Here is an 18,145-nt window from a genome sequence, read left to right as displayed (position 1 = left end):
AAAGAGCATATCTAACATGCCTAGTGTGTCACAACACATTAATTACTTTAAAGAAGATCTACTCATTTAATTGACATAGTAACACAATGGGCATTTTTATTTTGAAATTAAATAATTCCTCTAACCTGGACAGTATACTTTGAAATTTACAAAATCAGACTGCATGACTGAGGTTATCAAATTATTAGTGGGAATAAAAATATACATGTACAACCAACCAGCTGAATTTAGGTTTTGAAAAACTCAACGTGCCCAAGTTGATTTTATGAGAATGTCGGTGACAACATATTGTGAATTGATACACCACATCTTAGGGGGAAGGGTATCTCTGTGCACACGTCGTAAAAGATGTTCCCTGTGGCACCACTTGGTTAGACGTAACACGACACCACTGTGCCTGTGTGGCTGTGAGGTATTGATATAGGACTTGGTCTTGGCTCACATAGGCTTGAAAAGTTTTACCCACTAAAGTTTCCATTTCCAGAACTGGAAATACTACTATTGTGAGAGCCCTTCATTGTTTTGCATATACCTGGCATGCCCTCATGTGACAGTTGCCCCACAACCTAATAAAACGTTAATTTTTAAAATCATTTTTTGTTTATTTTGCAAGTAAGTTTGTCAGTCGGTTAAATCTTTCTAGTTCAATTTCTCCTTTTGGAAAACAAAAAAAATATTAATTTGAAGTAATGATGCTAGACTGACAATGCTGTTACAAAATACAATCTGTCATCACTAACGTTTGCACTTATTTTTTCTTTTCTTTCAACGTGTCTAAAACGTAAAGTATTCTTCTTCCACAAAGAGTCTTTTATTAAGTCTGACCTAGACAGTGCATGCACTGTTTCTTGAAGAGCTTTTGTTTTGCAACAATGGGCTAAGATGCTGTTCCTTGCTTAACATTGGTTGGATTCACTGTTACTCTCATTTGCTTACTTCCTATTGGTCAGCTGATGCAGGCTTCCTTCTTCTTTGGGTGTTTGTACTTTCTTTGGACCATGGTCACATTACTTGTGTCCCTCCACTGCTCATTTTTATGTGCTACTTTTTTCTTTGTGTTTAAGCACTCTACCAAGCTGTGTCTTTTTCAGCTGGCTCCCTCATTTAGTTCTCTCCTCTCTGTATTATTCCTGGCACCCTTCCACCTTCCCTCATCCATTGTACTTGCCTCCCAGCCACCATAACAAAAAAACTGGGTTGTGACGGTGACATCTCTGTCAGTGTCAGAGAGCATTTCCCCCAAACCCTCTGTTGTTCCTGTGGACCCCCCACCAGCCCTCCCTGTTGCCTCCCACAATGCTACATATCCCACAGCAATAAAAAAGCGCTATGACATGGCCAGAACTGAAATGCTTTGCATTTGGATATGAATCCTACATGCTTTGAAAAGTAGTGACCACTTAGAACTGTGTCTTAATCAAGTAATTTAAAGTAATGGACATATAATATATATTTTAAATCATTTATGTAGAATATATACTTTTATTCATTTACACATTTGCTTTTTATGTAGCACTTAAAAGCTCAAAGAGGGACAGAGGTAAGACAAACAGACTACTTGATAAAATCACGTATAAAGTGTATCAGCGATAACAACAAATTCACAAATAACTACACATCATTATGTGATAACTATTTAATGTCTGTTTACAGTGGTCCACATATTACATCAAAATCAAGAAGACAGAGCTAAAAAAAAGTCCCAACATAAATGATAGGAAAAATCTGATAGACGTAATTGAGACCCAGAAACCTACAATCTCATGAATAAGGTCAGTAGTGGGTATTTCAATTCTGTCTGCAGAATCTGTCGTCCAAACATGTCTATTAAAAAGCAGAAATATTTTCATTGGCTCTAATCTGTGCATTGAGAACAGATAGTCATCTCTGCATATCTTTACAGTTTGAGCATTAAACTGAATCGTCAAAAGAAAGCCGTATATTTTTAGGGATGATTTTCTTCGTTTTTTCAAAGCGCATACATGCCTACAAAATATACACTGTATATTAATTCCCCTATACTGGAGTTTGCAGGTCTTTTTACAGTTTTATGTACCACGGACTCCACCCAGAGGTATTGCAGCGTTTTACATGAGCACCTGTTACATTACACAAGGGTGCATTCATTTTTTGAGTTTTAAAGGTGGCCCTGTGATGTCTGAATGCGTATGAACTGAAACAACAAACGTGCGTCACATCTCATGAAATACTGTAAGTGCAAAGCTCTGCCCTTTGCACAGTTTGAACTATGGTATTCGATGAGAAAGAAGATAGAGTGAACTTGCATTGAAACTCACTGCTGAAAGTGAATGGAACAAAGCAACGGCCATATTAGGAGTGAGGGTGAGCGAGAGCTGAGGGAGCTAAGTTCATGTAGTGTGCATCGGCCAAACAGGTTCACCAGAAGTAAACAAAAAGAACACTTTTTTTTTAGGGTGTTTTATTTTTCAGAAACAAAACCACAAAGTAGGGTGGGTGGTAGCCTCTGTTCCCACTTAGCAATAAAGGAGGCCCTACATGTGTGCCCCACACCATCCTCCATAAATCTACTAAAGAGTGTTTTCATGCACGTCATAAGTGAATGAAGTATGCATACTAGAATACTATATGCATACATTGTAAGTTGTAGTAAAGTGTATATTTTTTGGCACTGATTGCCATTTTTGGGGGTCAATGTATCATTTGTAAAACAAATCTAGAGATTGGCCATCAGGTTTTTACAAAATGACCAAAGACCTCATTTAGAAGTTAGTGGAAAGCAGTGAGAGGGCCTTCTTATTTTCACTTCTAGCTCAGCCAAAAACAAAGGCCTGAGTATCATCCTCTCCGTGAGCTATCTGGAGTCTGCCAGCTAGATTCCAATGCAGTGGAAGAAAACAAAGGAACACAGCTTATGATTACTTCACTACTACTTACGAGAAACTAGGTGGCATGCTTAGAAGCCCCTTGAACTCCTTGGCACCGCAGTAGAGTCATTTTTTTAATGCAATGGCAGCTCTAAACAGTCCACCACCCTGCACAAACATGGCAGAGAACCCTTTCCCTAAACTGTTTAGAGATGGGTGGACCGTCAAGTTTTCACTGGTGGAGCACCCACTTTTTGCATTGCTCAAAACCTCACACAGACGGATGGTCTTGTCTCCACCTGAGTGAGTACCTCAGACCTTCAACCCTATTTAGGGTGGACGTTCTGATGAACTTTTATTCTGAGCCGGACCACCAGGAAAAGCCTGGATATGCCAGGCATAAACAAGAAAAACTACTCCCACACCTGGGGAGAACACTCCTAGGTTGTCAGGGCTATTAATAGTCGCCCATCATTCAATCAGTGCTTGTATAGCGCAACTACTCACCCGTTAGGGTCTCATGGCACTGATATTCTGTTTTACTCCCACTTTGAGAGTTTGTTTTTAAAAAACATAAAAGTTTGCCGAGTGGCTGCAGGAACTATGGCAGCTGCTGAGCATACTTTCAATGTTTTTAGATAGGTAGCTGTGGCAGTGGCTCCTTTTAAAGCACAGAGATCTCAACAAGAGTGGTGGAGACCCCCTAATATGGAGGGCGGTAATCTACCAGGGTGGCAGATGTTATTACCTCCTCCCCAGGCTGACAGAGTGTCTCTTGCCAGAATTTTGAATAAGGCCAGAAATCTCTAGAAACAAATGAAATGTACACTGTAGTGCTGGCCACTTACATCTTCATGGTAGGCACTGCAGCACTAGGAAGGGAAAGAGAGTCTCGTTAAGTTTGTGAGCCACCTTAAGTTGGTGAAATGCACAGTGGGGTTTCAATCTGGTACAAGGCTTTCCAGTACCACAAACAAGATCTTATATGAATTGAATTGGGTTCAAACCCCCCCCCCCTAGACATTAAAGACAAATAACCCACAAAATACCATAATAATAGGCTTTGTGCTCAAGGTTAGTAACATTTTGGGGTGAATGGGGAGGTGACAGATGTTCGCAAAGTGTATAATATTTATTGTATAGCATTTAGCAATCATGGAACAGGTGAGGAAGGTGTGCTAAAAATTTGCATCTTCCTGACAGCAGCATGAGCATTCAGAGGACAGATTGTGGCAAAACTGAATAAACCTTTTAGGCACTTTAAAAAACATACATATTATCATGAAGTATGGAGTTTGAAAATTAGCCTTTTGGTAGCCAATAAGTATGGAAGAGATAATGGATGCCTACACATAAAATGTATAAGCATCCTTAACATTTATTGTGTACTATTCAAATCTGAACCCTTATATTGTGGATTTTCAACATTTCTTATCCAATTTGGGTGTTACCTGTGTTGGTACCTATTATAAATATTGCCTATACTTTTTTTGTGTTTTATGGTTCTAGGGCTCAGTTTTTTCACTCACACTGTGCCATTACTTGGAGCACCTAATGTTTGTGAACCATCTTATTGACTTACCACTATAAATATACAAAAACATTTTTGATCGCAGATTAATTTGTGGTGATGCTTTTTATTGTATATTCTGATTAGGCCATCAGCCTTATTGAGACATTCTTTAATGAGCAGATAAATAACTCATAGGGTAACATTGCTTTTTTATGTATGAAATACAAGTCATTATTGCTTTTCTGAAGATGACCAGCATGCTTTGGGTGATTGTATCACCCATTGAACCCCACAATACAGCTTGAAGTCTGCTGTTGTACATGGTCCTTTTTTGCAGGGTTACCTCAAACATTTTGCCTTACTCCTCCTATTTTTCTGACCTTTTTGTTGGCTTTAGGGCTCTGGGCACGTTACCACTGCTAATCAGTTCTAAAATGCATGTACTCTCTCCCTTAAGACATGGTATGACTGTCTTACACCTGTTTGGTATATTTAATTTACCTATAAGTCCCTTGTAAAGTGGTATCAAATACCCAGGGCCTGTAAATTAAATGTTACTAGTGGGCCTCCAGCGCTGATTGTGCCACCCACAGAAGTAGCCTGTCAAACCTGTTTCAGAACTGCCACTGCAGTTCCCGTGTGCACAATTTACTGCCACCTCGACATGGCATTTCAAACTACCTGCCAGGGCCTAGTCTCCCCTTTTATTACACCTAAGTCACCCCTAAGGTAGCCCTAGGTAGCCCTATGTGCAGGGTGCTGTATATGTGAAAGGTAGGACATGTACTCTTATGTTTTGCATGTCCTAGTGGGTACAAACCGTCTATTTAATTTTTCACATTTTTAAGTGGTATTTTCTGATCTGAAAGGAGTAGCTTTGGCATGTCTGGTTTGTTTGGAATGGTAGTGAGAAATCCTGCTTTCTAGTGTTGTTGGATTTTACATCACTATTTTAGAAATGCCACTTTTAGAAAGTGGGCATATCTCTGTGCTTAGAATGTTATGTGTTTGTAGCGCCTGACTCCAATCCACATTTAGGACTGAGTGACAGTTACACTTTGTGCATGCTTTCCAGACATCCATAACACAGGAAGGACTGGGTGTCACAGGATATACATCTGCATTCATCTGCATACTGATAGTCTTCCTGGTCTGGGAGAGGTCGTTCACACCTTACATGTCAATGGGTTGTGTCCTGCCCTCACACAAAGGGCTGATTTCCCTGTACTGATGTCTGGAGCGAGGGCTGAGCTGAAAGGGATTCGTTGTAAACTTGGAAGGATTTCTTTGAAATCACCCCCTACATCAGAGGTAGTTATGGGTATAAGAACAGGGACTCTGACCCCATGTTTTCAGAGCACTTTTGGAACTGGGACAGAACGTCTGTCAGAAAGACTTCTGAACTGCTCAAAGGACTCTGGGCTGCTCTTCTGCTGTTGCCTTGCTGCCTGCTACTTGCTCGGGGCCTAAAAGACTCAAGGTTTCTTTTCCATTTGTTGCCCTGCTGTTAGCTGATCCCGGACTCTGTTCAGCCAAGGCAATGTGGTGCTGCCAGGAAGAACCACCATTGGAGTTACTTGCTTTGTTGCGCTAACCTATTACCTGCTAGTTACTAGAAGGATTACCACTTTGCTAAACAGTAATCTTATGTGCTGTCCTGCAGCCCCTTTGTCCCCCTAGTGCTCTCCTGGGGCTGATGGTTGCCCCAGAATTGGCCGTGGAACTCTGCGTACGGACCTCTGAGTTATTTTTAATTAGCGGATGGTAAGAGCCTTATTCTCGTTTAGTGTGGGGTGTGCGCTTTACTACCTTCCAGCACATGGAGTGATTTGTTGCCATCCCCTAGAGCAGTGCTTGCCTCGAGTGCTTTGTACCTCCCCAGTGCCGGTCTCTACGAAGGGGCACGGGGAAGTCTGCTAGCCGATGCGTTGTCTGGGACAATGTGAACTGCACTGTGACACCTGCACGAAGCGCTGAGTGCCTTCCAGCTGTTTACCCCCAGAAGAAGATGGCGTAGTTGCCCTGGAATTGGTGCCCCGAGGGAAACACCTCCCTGTGTAGTCCTTTCTACCTGGCTGGAGGAGGCCCATCGATGTACTCCCAGCAGCCTGATTGCCACCCTAAGGAGTGCTGAGGGTGAGCCGGGTCCCGGAGGAAGATTTGTAGCCATCCTGCTCTACCTTCACGGCAGCCCAACTAGAGGAGAAAAGCCACCCTGGTGGAAACTGCTGCACTGCGCGGGAACCTCGCAGATGCATGGGGTGCCTTTCCTTCTCGTGTTGGTGAACGTACCTCAGGGGCATTGGTCTCTGCTGTATAACGGGGAGAACCCTTAATGGAGGCCTCCTATCGAAGCCTGGTGGGTGAAGGAGCACCGCACTAGGGAACTACCATAAAGAGCCTAAGACGGGCACAGACCCACCTGCGCTAGGCGCCTTAGACTCTGAATATATTCTTTCTACAGGACACAGAAATCTACTGTATTCACATAGAAGGCATGCAGGTGTCTCTAGTGGCCGATAATTGTCTTTGTGTTGTGGTTATTTGTGTACTGTTGCATCCGAGATGCCTTACGTACACCATTGTGATTCATCCAAATCCTGATATTAGCTGAAAGTCTAGAAGTGGCAGACGTTTTGGCTGTAGAGTGCATTCACCTAGGACATCTCCAACAAAGCAGAGTGTTTAGCCACCAGATACAGGTTATTCTCATTTGAGCCATCGGCCATACACATTGAAGCACCTTGAGGTGTTCCATATCTTCTCCATACTAGTGCATTCATTTGCCACCTAGTGAAGAATGTTCTTCATAGGGTCACATGGTATTGGGCTTGGGGAAATTCTAGATTCTACACACATTCGAGCTTGGGGAGGTTTCCATTGCCCATTCCAATGGGCATTCCAATGGGCATGTGGACCTGGATGTGTCTATGGATGAGAGTCACATGCTGACATTTGAATTACTAAATGAATTCAAAGAGCATAAAATCGTATGCATCTTTAATACACGTTGTCAGTTGTCTAGCAAGACGGTTCTAAACCAAAACAATAGTAGGCAACCAAGTCAGCCGGCCCAAAAGGGCGGTCTTGCCACCAGATTGTGCCACCATGACAGAGGGGTGAGGCTTATTCTACAAGACACGAATGGGAAAGGAAAAGCACAAAAACATCCTTGCAGCAACTCCCTCTCGGGTCACATAACAAGGAAGCGAATGCTCTTAATAATCAAAATACATTTTAAAAACAAAAAGCTGTAAATGTTTGTAGCTTCATCAAGATCTTCATCAGTTCTCATTCGGCTGCATAGAGGAATTTGCGACCAAATGCAGATTATTAGTGCGCAAATGTCACACATTTTCCTCACACAAAGTTTAAAAGACAATACTAGCAGAATTTCTCTGGAGTAATAAACACAAAATTCCAAGTTCAGCAGCTCGGAATGGTGAAAAACAGTTGCTATTAGTGTGTTATCATCTTTGCAGACCAAAATCCACATATACTGGTATTTACAGGGCATTTCCTCCGGTAAATTGCGGTAGGTCTCCTCTGCCGAAATTTACCAGAGGAAAATTGCGAGGCACGTGGTAACTGTCACAAAACGTGTAATTCTAATTCATGTGCAAACAGTACTAATGAGGGCCAGAATGGGGTTCATACCACAACCAGTAATTGCCACGTCATGTTTTTATTGGATGTTACATTACCTCCACATTAATGGGCCACTTATGATGCAGCATTTAATCAGGCCCAATACAATCTCTGTGAATCTGCTCTGATTGTGCCCACATTTCTGTTAGCTATCTATCTTGTCTATTAAAACCATCTTTGCAAGGGAGTATTAATTAGGCAATACCTGATTACTAAAAATAAGCCTAATGCACATGAGCTGTATCCCTCTCAGAAAAAAAGCGCACCAGCTTTGTAACGAGCAAGCTCTCTAATGGATTGGCTGAAGCAGAGGACAACATTTTATCACTGTTACATAAAATAATCAATCGGGCTTTTAATTCTAAATGTAAAAAGCAGTCTGCCAAGAGCCTGTTAACAGATAACCACATAAATGACGCTGGAGGTGAGATTTTTCTCCATTTAACATGTTTATGATGCAGAGCCCAAGCTCTTGAAAAGCACAAGATTGACACCGCTGGAAAAGAAGGGCCTTACTTGTAAGCAGACTAGCAGAGGATGTGGTGGTGCTCAGTACATTGAATGTGAATACATTCTACTCCAGCTGTGTCATTTGCTGTCTGTTTTGCCTGTAAACTCTGAGGATGACTGCAAGATGTCAATGTGTAGCCATTCTTCTGACAAAAGGGAGAATCCTGCACACCCAGAGTTACCTTCTATCAATGCCCTGCCTATCTGACTGACTAGCTCGCCATCTCCTTTGGCTATTGGCACACTTGCAGCCAAGGCACCATTAGACTGGAGGTAAAGAAGTATAAAAAAAGAAAACAAAAACACAAGGCACCAGGCCTTTTATAATCATTCGCCTAGATTCTGGACCAACTTCTCTGTATCCAGAATGACCACCTGAACCATACTCCAATTTAGCTATAAGCACGCCTCTTTAGGACCACTACATCATGATGCAATAGCCGAACCAAGATACCTCTTCTATCTTTTGTTGACTGTGAAGCTAGTTTCTGCCCACAATGGATGGTGAAATTTTAAGAATAACTAATAAATTCTATGAAGTAGGATGGAGTAGTATTAATCCCCATTACCGATTTCTTTAAAAAAAACATGTGTATGTATGATGATGATGATGTATGATTCAGACATAGCAGCAAAACAGAATTAGGGGAGAGAAGGTAGAGAATGGGAATGTGGCAACTTTGGCTTGGAAGCACAGACTGGCTAAACAGAAGAACCTATCAGAATCGCTCTCCAAGGCAAAAAAAGTTGGGGCGGGTGCTTCCAGATGACTTTAAAGTAGACACAACAGGAGTTACGTCACAATTTGCTTGTCGTAAGGTTCCTGTTCCACTCACCTCCATTAACACCTCTGCGAAGTTTGACCTACCCTTCATGTACCCACTCTTTACATTTTCAATCTGTCTGCAGAGTATTCCATCTGGAGTTGTCCTGCAGTGTGTCATCCTGCTGCGGTCCATGCTCCTGCCTCAGAAAGCTTCTTCTTGTGCTGTTCAGGTAGGTCACGGTCCATAACGTGGAGCAACCTGCCTCATGAAAGTTTTGGTTGTTGATAACTTAGCAATGTATTTAAATTTGTATTTAGCGTGAATCCAGATGTCAAATCACTTTACAGAGAAACAGAAAATGCTGCACATATTCATTATTCCTATTATTTACGTGGAACATTTGAAGTTTGCAGCATAGGTCTAGCAAAAGAGAAATATATAGAGTAGGTGCAAAGGAGCAGCAACTGAGGCCCAGGAGCAGAGTGGGCACACCCCAGGTACTTAAAATAGGGCAGAGCATTATGTGCTACCAGGTAAGAGATGGCGCTCAAATCTGAGACCTGTTATGTCGAATGCTGTATGAGGAGGAGACACCTGGACTTCATGGGAAGGGAGCACCATATTCTCAGAACGTACCTTGAGAATAATTGTGCTATGGCACTGTTTTTCTTAAAACGAAGTTGTGGTATTCCTCCTCCACATAGGTTCGGCACATAGTATGGTTTTACAAAAGGAATTAATTTCAAGCAGATCTGCTACAGAAAGAGTCGTCTTGCCACCAGTAACCCAGCTCTACTGTTACAATAGATTCAATAATAAACATTCCAGTGTTGACTTCACTACATTCCTTAGAATGCTTGCATTAATATTCTTAAACTAGAACACTACATTATCCTTCTCCTTAAAGGATTAAAATAAAAACTATCCAAACACATAACCAACAAAAACCAAAAAGGAACAAAGTATTAAACATGATACGCATTATGTAGATCTTACATGAACATAATTCTGATAAAAGATTACCTATCTCTAAACATATATAATACGTCACACCACAAGAGCAATAATGTCATATTTACAAAATGTGAAAAGAGAACGTAGAATATGGTCAACCTATCTAAGTATGTAAACCTATCTAAGCTTGAGAGGCAAATGTCTGAGATGACTGCTTCTACGAACACCTCTATTAAAACCATCCTGATAACTAGAACTGGTAGAACTATTAAAATCCCTTTTCTGGGACATGATTCCACCTTGGTCTGCACTATTGTTTCGTCTCACCACTCTTCCCACGTTCCACCAATTTTGTCTATTGACTCAGACAAAGTTTGTGGTAATGGAGTCAATTACAAATGGACCACGGTATTTCTCTCCACCTTTTATAACATGAAGCCTCTTTCTGATGAAAACTACATCACCTACTTCAAATTTAACCTCACACACTTGGTTCCAATTGTCACAAACTTCCTTCTGCTTGGCCTTAGTCTCAGCTACATTCTCCTTGACCTTCACATCACATTTCTCCAGTGACACACCAAATTTTACCCATTTTCCCATCCAACTAGGGGCACTCTTTAGTTAAAGGCTTCAGACCCTCCAGTAACTTGAAAGGAGATAATATATAAAACATTGAGGACTGGCACGATAAAACCATAACATGGAATGTACAGCACTCATGACCACGCGCCTGTTGGCAATGACCCGCTGAATACACTGAACCAAAACTCAGTTCTTGCGCTCCACTTGACCATTGCATTGGGGATGGTACAGTGAAGTTCTCAAATGTTTCAGATACTCAGTTCATAGAAAACTTTAAATTTCCTCATTGACAAACTGAACACCATTATCTCATCCCGAAAATTCTGGAAACCCTTCCTGCATGTAAGCATTTCTCTAAAATACAATCACCACCTTAGCATTGGGCTCTGATATAAATTTCACCTCAGGCCACTTAGAGTAAAAATCAACCAGGACCAATGCATAACGCGACTAACTTGGTAGGGCCTTGAAAGTCCCAACCATGTCAATCCTGATTTTTTCTCTGGATGGACACTCAATAGGCTGTAATGGGGGTTTTCTCACCACAAAACTCTTCTGAGAAATAGCACAAATAGCATATCTACCCACAAACTGCTCAACTTTTTTTCCATAGAAGGCCACCAAAATGTTTGCCTCAGGAGGCATTTGGTAAAAGTGCATCCTAACTGCTCTTCTTGCAGTACTCTAAGAAGTCTATACCTCATTCCAACCAGAGGTACTAACTTCTGTGCCCTTACCAAATGACCCATCTTCTACTGACAATTCATCACAAACCTTTCAGCATAGTTGACACAAATGTTCGGCATACTTTTCCGTGGGCCACTCTTTAGTCACATACTTGATAATTTGTTTGAGGTTCTTATTAGCAAGAACTTCGGACCTCCACTCCAATTTCGAAACCGCACACATGTCCTCCAAGTCCAGTGTCGCAATAAAAAAACTCTCATCACACATTTCATCATCCACATCCTCCTCATAAACTTTTTCTGCTGGAGACCTAGATAGGAAATCTGCCCTTGAATTCTTCACAACCTGAATGTGGACAATTTCAAAATGATACTGTAACAATTTTGTTGATTATATGTTTTTTGATTTTGCCCTTACTCAATATTGTCACCAACGGTTTATGATCAATCTTAGCAGTGAACTTTATTCCCCATGGTTTAAATTTGTGAATGGCCCACAAATAGGCCAACAGTTCTTTCTCAATAGTAGAGCTGCATTCTTCAGCGTTCTAGAGGCATATCCAATATGTTCTCCACACCAGCAATGCACTGTGTGAGAACTGCCCCCCAGATGTGGATAACTAGCTTCAACAGTAATATCGTAAGGCAACCTTGGATTGAAAGGTTTGAGAACCATAAAACTTGCCTACTGCCAAACAAAAGACTCTCTACATTCAGCATCCCAAGAAAAATATACTTTCTTTTTTAACAAGGTTGTCCAGTGTTTTATATGTGATGCGTAATTAGGGATAAACTGGGTATGAAATTCATATAAGCCCATGCATGATGTGAGACCTGTTTTATCTATGGATGCCACAGCATCAGGAGTAGCACTGAACCAGGTCATGATTTGATCCCATCACGTGAAACAACATGATCTAGATATTCCACTTTACTTTTCAACAGCTCACATTTCTGTATTTTCAACACCATCCCTTTCACCTGCAAAACATCCAATAGTTGGTTGACAATGGTGTCATGCTCTTTAGATGTTGCAAAGATCAAATCAGCATCTTGGAATGCAGCTATACCTATCAAACATATAAACAGTTGATACATAATTCTCTGGAACATGCAGCCGCAGTCAACCCAAATGGCATTCTACAATACTGGCATGTGCCAATTGGAAAAACAAATGCCATATAATGTCTGGATTCTGGCTTCAGAACCACCTGATAGTAAGCAGACGCTAAATCAAGTTTGCTAAACTACTGCACTCCAGACACTCCAACAAAACAGATTTTTTTTGTAAAGGATACAAATCAATCCAATGCTTTTGTTAAGGCTCTGAAGACCCACGCCAATTCTCAGCTGTTCATTGCATTTGTTGCCACAATGAGTGGTGATAACCAAAGGGAAGATTCAATGGGTTAAAAGGTACCTTTGTCACACAAATCCATCAACACTTTCTCTAAATCTTCCTGAATGTAAAATGGAACACTGCGAAGTTTATGTTTTACAGGAATAGATCCTTCTATGACTTTTATTCTGTGTCGGAGCCCTTAAATGGTACCCACCTTTTCAGAAAACACCAAAGGGAATTTTGCTTTAAACTCTTCCATGGGACCCGCACACACCACTCATACCTCGTCTTTGGAACTGGGTCTCAAAAACAAATGGAAAAGTCCCTAATGGAACCAACCCAAAATGCACAAGCCCTTAACTGCCACACAACCAAATATTTTTCTACCCCTGAATCCCAAGATGTCTTCGAAGAACCCAGACAATTCAATTCTCCTTCTCTCATATGACACAAGAGCTCGATCTGGAAGTTTCAACACTCCACCTGGCCATTTTTCATTAAAAGGTTCCTCAGCTATCATAGTGGTTCTGGCACCCGAGTCCACCAATAGTCTCAGGGGCTGATTTAAGAGCCCCTATCGCCTTGTTGTGCCACATTAGCATCAATTTTTTAAGCTAATGTGGCCAAACAGCCCAAAATCGCCACGCCAAATTTACAAAGTGGTGCAATGTATGCATAGCACCACTTTGTAACCCTTTGCGCTAGATTATGCCTGCACCAAGCATAATGTATACAAAAGGGGGCGTTCCCTCGTTCATTTATTTCGGCACTTTTAATGTCTGCTCAGAGTAGGCGTTAAAAGGAGACACACTATTGTTGTTAATGGGCCTCAATGGTCTTTGCAGGATTAGCTTCAACATTTTTTACACTAATCCTGCAAAGCTCCGAACTAGCGTCAAACATTCCCCTAAAGTTCCCCTAGCTATTGGTATGGTGCACAGTATCTTAGATACGGCTCACATATGGGGGCGTTAGGTGGGCAGTAAAGGGTGCAAGAAAAGTGACACTGCACTGGGTGCAGCACCACTTTTCTTAAATCAGGGCCTCAGTGTTTTGTCACCAACCAACACCTCAATTGATGGATCAACACACTCAGCAGGATTGCTTGTGGGAACTTCTTCCTTACAGATGACTATAACCATGTCTTTAAGATCATCCTGTAGTTCATCAAATCTGTTGTCATTAACCTCTTCTTCCATATCACTGACCACATTAATCACCCTTCCTGTTTGTTGCTTTTGCTGGGTATAGTTTCCCACCTTTGAAATGAGCAGGGTTTCCACACATAAAGCGATTAAACATTCCTAGTTGACTAAACAGGATTTCTAGTAACTCTAACATCTTGAACATGACTACTTTCCCTTTATCTCAAAGCACTGGCAACATCCATGTTTTTTTATCTTCCAGCTCTTTTACCGAGATCTGAGACATCTCAATAATCTTAGGAAAGCACAGTGTTTCTTCCATTGTCGGATCTCCTAACAACTACAGTTTTTGTTTAATAGTTTTGTTTGAACAAAGACTAATAAATTGGTCATGACCCAATTGGTCTGTAAATTTTTCGAAATGACACTAAGCCGTGAGTATTCAGAGTGCAGATACATTAGTATCAACATTTTCACCTATAAGTTGCTTCCTCAAGAAACAATTATGACGTAAAACAACCATATTGGGTTAAACATCAAATCTCATTTCCAGTTTCTCTTAGGCCTCCATTTGTTTATCCATGATTTCATCTTCCCCTCTTTCTGCATCAGATAAGTGTTTGTAAATCACACAACCAAGAGAATGTAACAATAAATATTTGTGTCTTTCAGGACCGAATCTGGCCACACCAATAGCACCGAGGTAAGTTTGGAAAGCATCAAACCAATTCCTCTAATTTACGGGAGGTTTCCCAGGTGATTATAAAAATGGAGGAGGAGGGTTGACCGGCTGCATCACATTACTACAATAACACCCACCAAAAAACAAATATAAATATCAGAAATATGTGCATCACAGAGTACTGTAAGTTAGTCGATGATGTGCCTTGGACAAGCTGTGCTCATCACTGTTGTCTAAGAAGTACGTTTTAGAAGAGTGTGCACATTACTGGACAAGAATATGCTAATAGTACAGTGTGAGTAACACTGTCTTGATATACCAATAAAAAAGGTTACCAAGCAGTATACCTCTCAGATGAACACATGATTATTCCAGACAGCAACAGTGTATTTTCTTCTGAAAATGCATTAAAATATATGGAATAGGAGCAGACAACACATAGTCAGTACTGGGATTAACGCGAGAGCCCAATCAAAGACAGCGGCCAAGTTCAGCATCTCATTGGAAAAAAATGACAATGGTAAAAACATGTTTGTACTGATGAGCCTCCCAATTTAAAATGGTGGCCAAAACGGCGTGATGCTGCGTTACCTGGAACGCACGGATCGATTGCAGTGGACCGCTTACATCAGTGTTCCCCAACCCCCGGGCCGCGGACCGGTGCCAGTCCGTGGATCAATCGGCACCGGGCCGCCCCACTGTGGCGGGCGGTAAATGTTTGATAATTTTTCCGTGGCCCGCTTGTCACACAATGGGACAAGCGGGCCACGGAAAAATTATCAAACATTTACCGGTCCGCGGCGCTAAAAAGGTTGGACAACACTGGCTTACATGATGCCTCCAAAATGGAACGCAGACGCGCAAGAGTTGAAATACCGACAGGCATCATGTGCAGCGCTACCTCACCCCAAGTTACATGTGTGATGCCCACTAGTACAGACAGAATCTCAGTATGCATATAAATCCCCAAGTAAGAGCAATCTTATCTGTTTTTTCAAAACTAATGACTCACATTAAACGGCTCCTGTTCATCAAACTTCCTGTAACATGTGGGTTGTCGTGGGAGCTCCTGCTCTCCTCGTCACCAACATAAGTTGTGGTATTCCTTCTCCAGGTAGACATGCCACATGGTGTATTTTTATAAAAGGAACTTATTTCATGCGGAGCTGCCACAGAAAGCATTGTCTTACCACCAGTAATCCAGCTCAACTGTCACAACCAATTCAATAATAAACATTCCCGTACTGACTTCACCACATTCCTTAAGATGCTCACATCAATATTTTTTCAGTATAATACTACAAAGATGGCTTTAGGATCAGAGCCTCAGAGCTCCATAAAAAGTGAAGCCCTGCTTTAGTTTCACCCTAGGATAGCACAGAGATACAGTGTGGATTTTTCTAAGCAACAAGCTGATCGTTTTGTTAATGCATCTTTCGTTGACAGGAAACCTTGCAGCCTGATAATGAAGGGAGTGATATGATCAAGATGACAGGGGCCTGAAATAAGATTGGCCACAGCATGTAGGACAGTCTTGAGATGGGAAAAATGCACTTTGTGAGTCAAATAATACATCGCCATGGGACTCCAGCTGGTGGCCAGCCGAACGTGGACCCACTCCCGGCACCATGCCAGAAACCTCAGAATCGTCATATACAGCAAACTAGACATGGCTGCACAATCAATACCATCACTGCATCCTGCTTCCACACCCTGAAAGTGCTGAGGAAGATCTTAACATGGCTCCCAAGCAACACCAGAAAAAGCCATCACTGTCACTCACACCCTAGTTTACCAGCAAGTTGGACTGCAGGCACACCCTCTACGCCGGGATTGCCAAGCAACTCACTTGACTACAAACCATCCAGAACTCAGCAGCTAGACTCATCTTCATCCTTACACATAGAACTCACATCACACATATGGGGGCTCCACTGGCTAGGGATATATAAACATGCTCATTTTAAACACCTCACACATACATTCTGCTTTGCAAGACTCCTACTCACACACATTGCATGCATACACAGAACCAGAACAGGAATACAGGAGTTCTCCTACATTGCTTGCAAAGCATGGAACAGCCTTCCACTCCACATCATAGCCTCCTCCTCTCTTCTTGAATTCCGCTGGCTTTTCAATTAAGGATTTACGCACATAGCTGCTCAGCACCAGGATACCCTTGCTGGTGACGGTGCGCTTTACAAACACACATAGCATAACAACATGGAAAATAACGAGTAATTGGTTATCACAGAACTTACATCTGGCATGCTAGATTTGAAGTTGAACATATTTGGATATATCCATTGTTCCATTTGTGCAATTTTTGAAAAAAATAAATTGGTCTCAAAAACATATGCTTTGTTTCTTTTGATTCTAAAGCAAATGTGTAAACTATGAGTGATTATATGTGCAAAATAACGTAAGTCAGTGTGATTACCAAAAAGGTTTTATGAAAAAGGTGGAAGAACAACATCCTATTTCACTCCTCAAAGTTAAGGCATTTTACCTGCAAATCAGTAAATCTGAAATGCTCATCCACATGTTTCTTTAAAGCATATTTTAATACCAGGAGGTCCATGAATGGCACAGAGTGAGGCTGGAGGGTGCAAATCACTGATGTCCTCTGAAAGCACAGTAAAAAATATGCGTTTTTATCCACCCAGTAAAATTTAATGAGGAAACTTTTCTAGTTACTCTTGTTACATCCCTGAATCGTTTGCAAACTCTAAGTATAAGAATGCATGCCATGTGATCCCAAACTACTAAATATTAAATAGGAAAGCCATACTGTTACAAAAGTAGAAATGTTAGTAAAATTATGTATATTTGCAAACCGGACTAGTTTAACCATAAAAATATTTGGCAAAGTTTGGAACATACTCTTTCAGACTTAAAGACATACAGGCCCGTATTTATACTCCGTTTGCGCCGAATTTGCGTCGTTTTTTTCGACGCAAATTCGGCGCAAAACTAACGCCATATTTATACTTTGGCGTTAGACGCGTCTAGCGCCAAAGTATTGGCAAATAGCGTCATTTTTTTGCGTGAACGCCTTCCTTGCGTTAATGAGATGCAAGGAAGGCGTTCCCGTCTAAAAAAATGACGGCGACGCAAATGCGTCGTATTTATACTCCCGGGCAAAAATCACGCCCGGGAGTTGGCGGGTCAAAAAACCCCGCATTTGCGCCACTATTTAACGCCTGGGTCAGGGTAGGCGTTAAGGGGCCTGTGGGCTCAAAATGAGCCCACAGGTGCCCTCCCCTGCCCCCAGGGACCCCCCCTGCCACCCCTGCCCACCCCAGGAGGACACCCAAGGATGGAGGGACCCACCCCAGGGACATTCAGGTAAGTTCAGGTAAGTATTATTTTTTATATTTTTTTACTTTTTTTTGGGTGGCATAGGGGGGCCTTATTTGTGCCCCCCTACATGCCACTATGCCCAATGACCATGCCCAGGGGAC

At 41.7% G+C, this 18,145-nt stretch overlaps 1 long non-coding RNA gene across 1 annotated transcript in view; it reads left to right on the top strand.

Annotated features, from left to right (window-relative positions):
• Positions 1-17,021, top strand: part of LOC138300695 (uncharacterized) — a 140,289-nt gene extending 123,268 nt beyond the window's left edge. Inside the window, exons 4-6 of the long non-coding RNA XR_011205040.1 lie at positions 9,427-9,513; positions 14,669-14,699; positions 16,125-17,021. This is a non-coding gene — a long non-coding RNA (uncharacterized lncRNA). The remainder of the gene's footprint in view (positions 1-9,426; positions 9,514-14,668; positions 14,700-16,124) is intronic.
• The last annotated feature ends 1,124 nt before the right edge of the window (positions 17,022-18,145 follow it).

The sequence above is a fragment of the Pleurodeles waltl genome, chromosome 1_1, assembly GCF_031143425.1.
Source record: "Pleurodeles waltl isolate 20211129_DDA chromosome 1_1, aPleWal1.hap1.20221129, whole genome shotgun sequence".
Taxonomy (NCBI): Eukaryota; Metazoa; Chordata; class Amphibia; order Caudata; family Salamandridae; genus Pleurodeles; species Pleurodeles waltl.
This window is presented reverse-complemented; position numbering and strand designations above follow the sequence as displayed.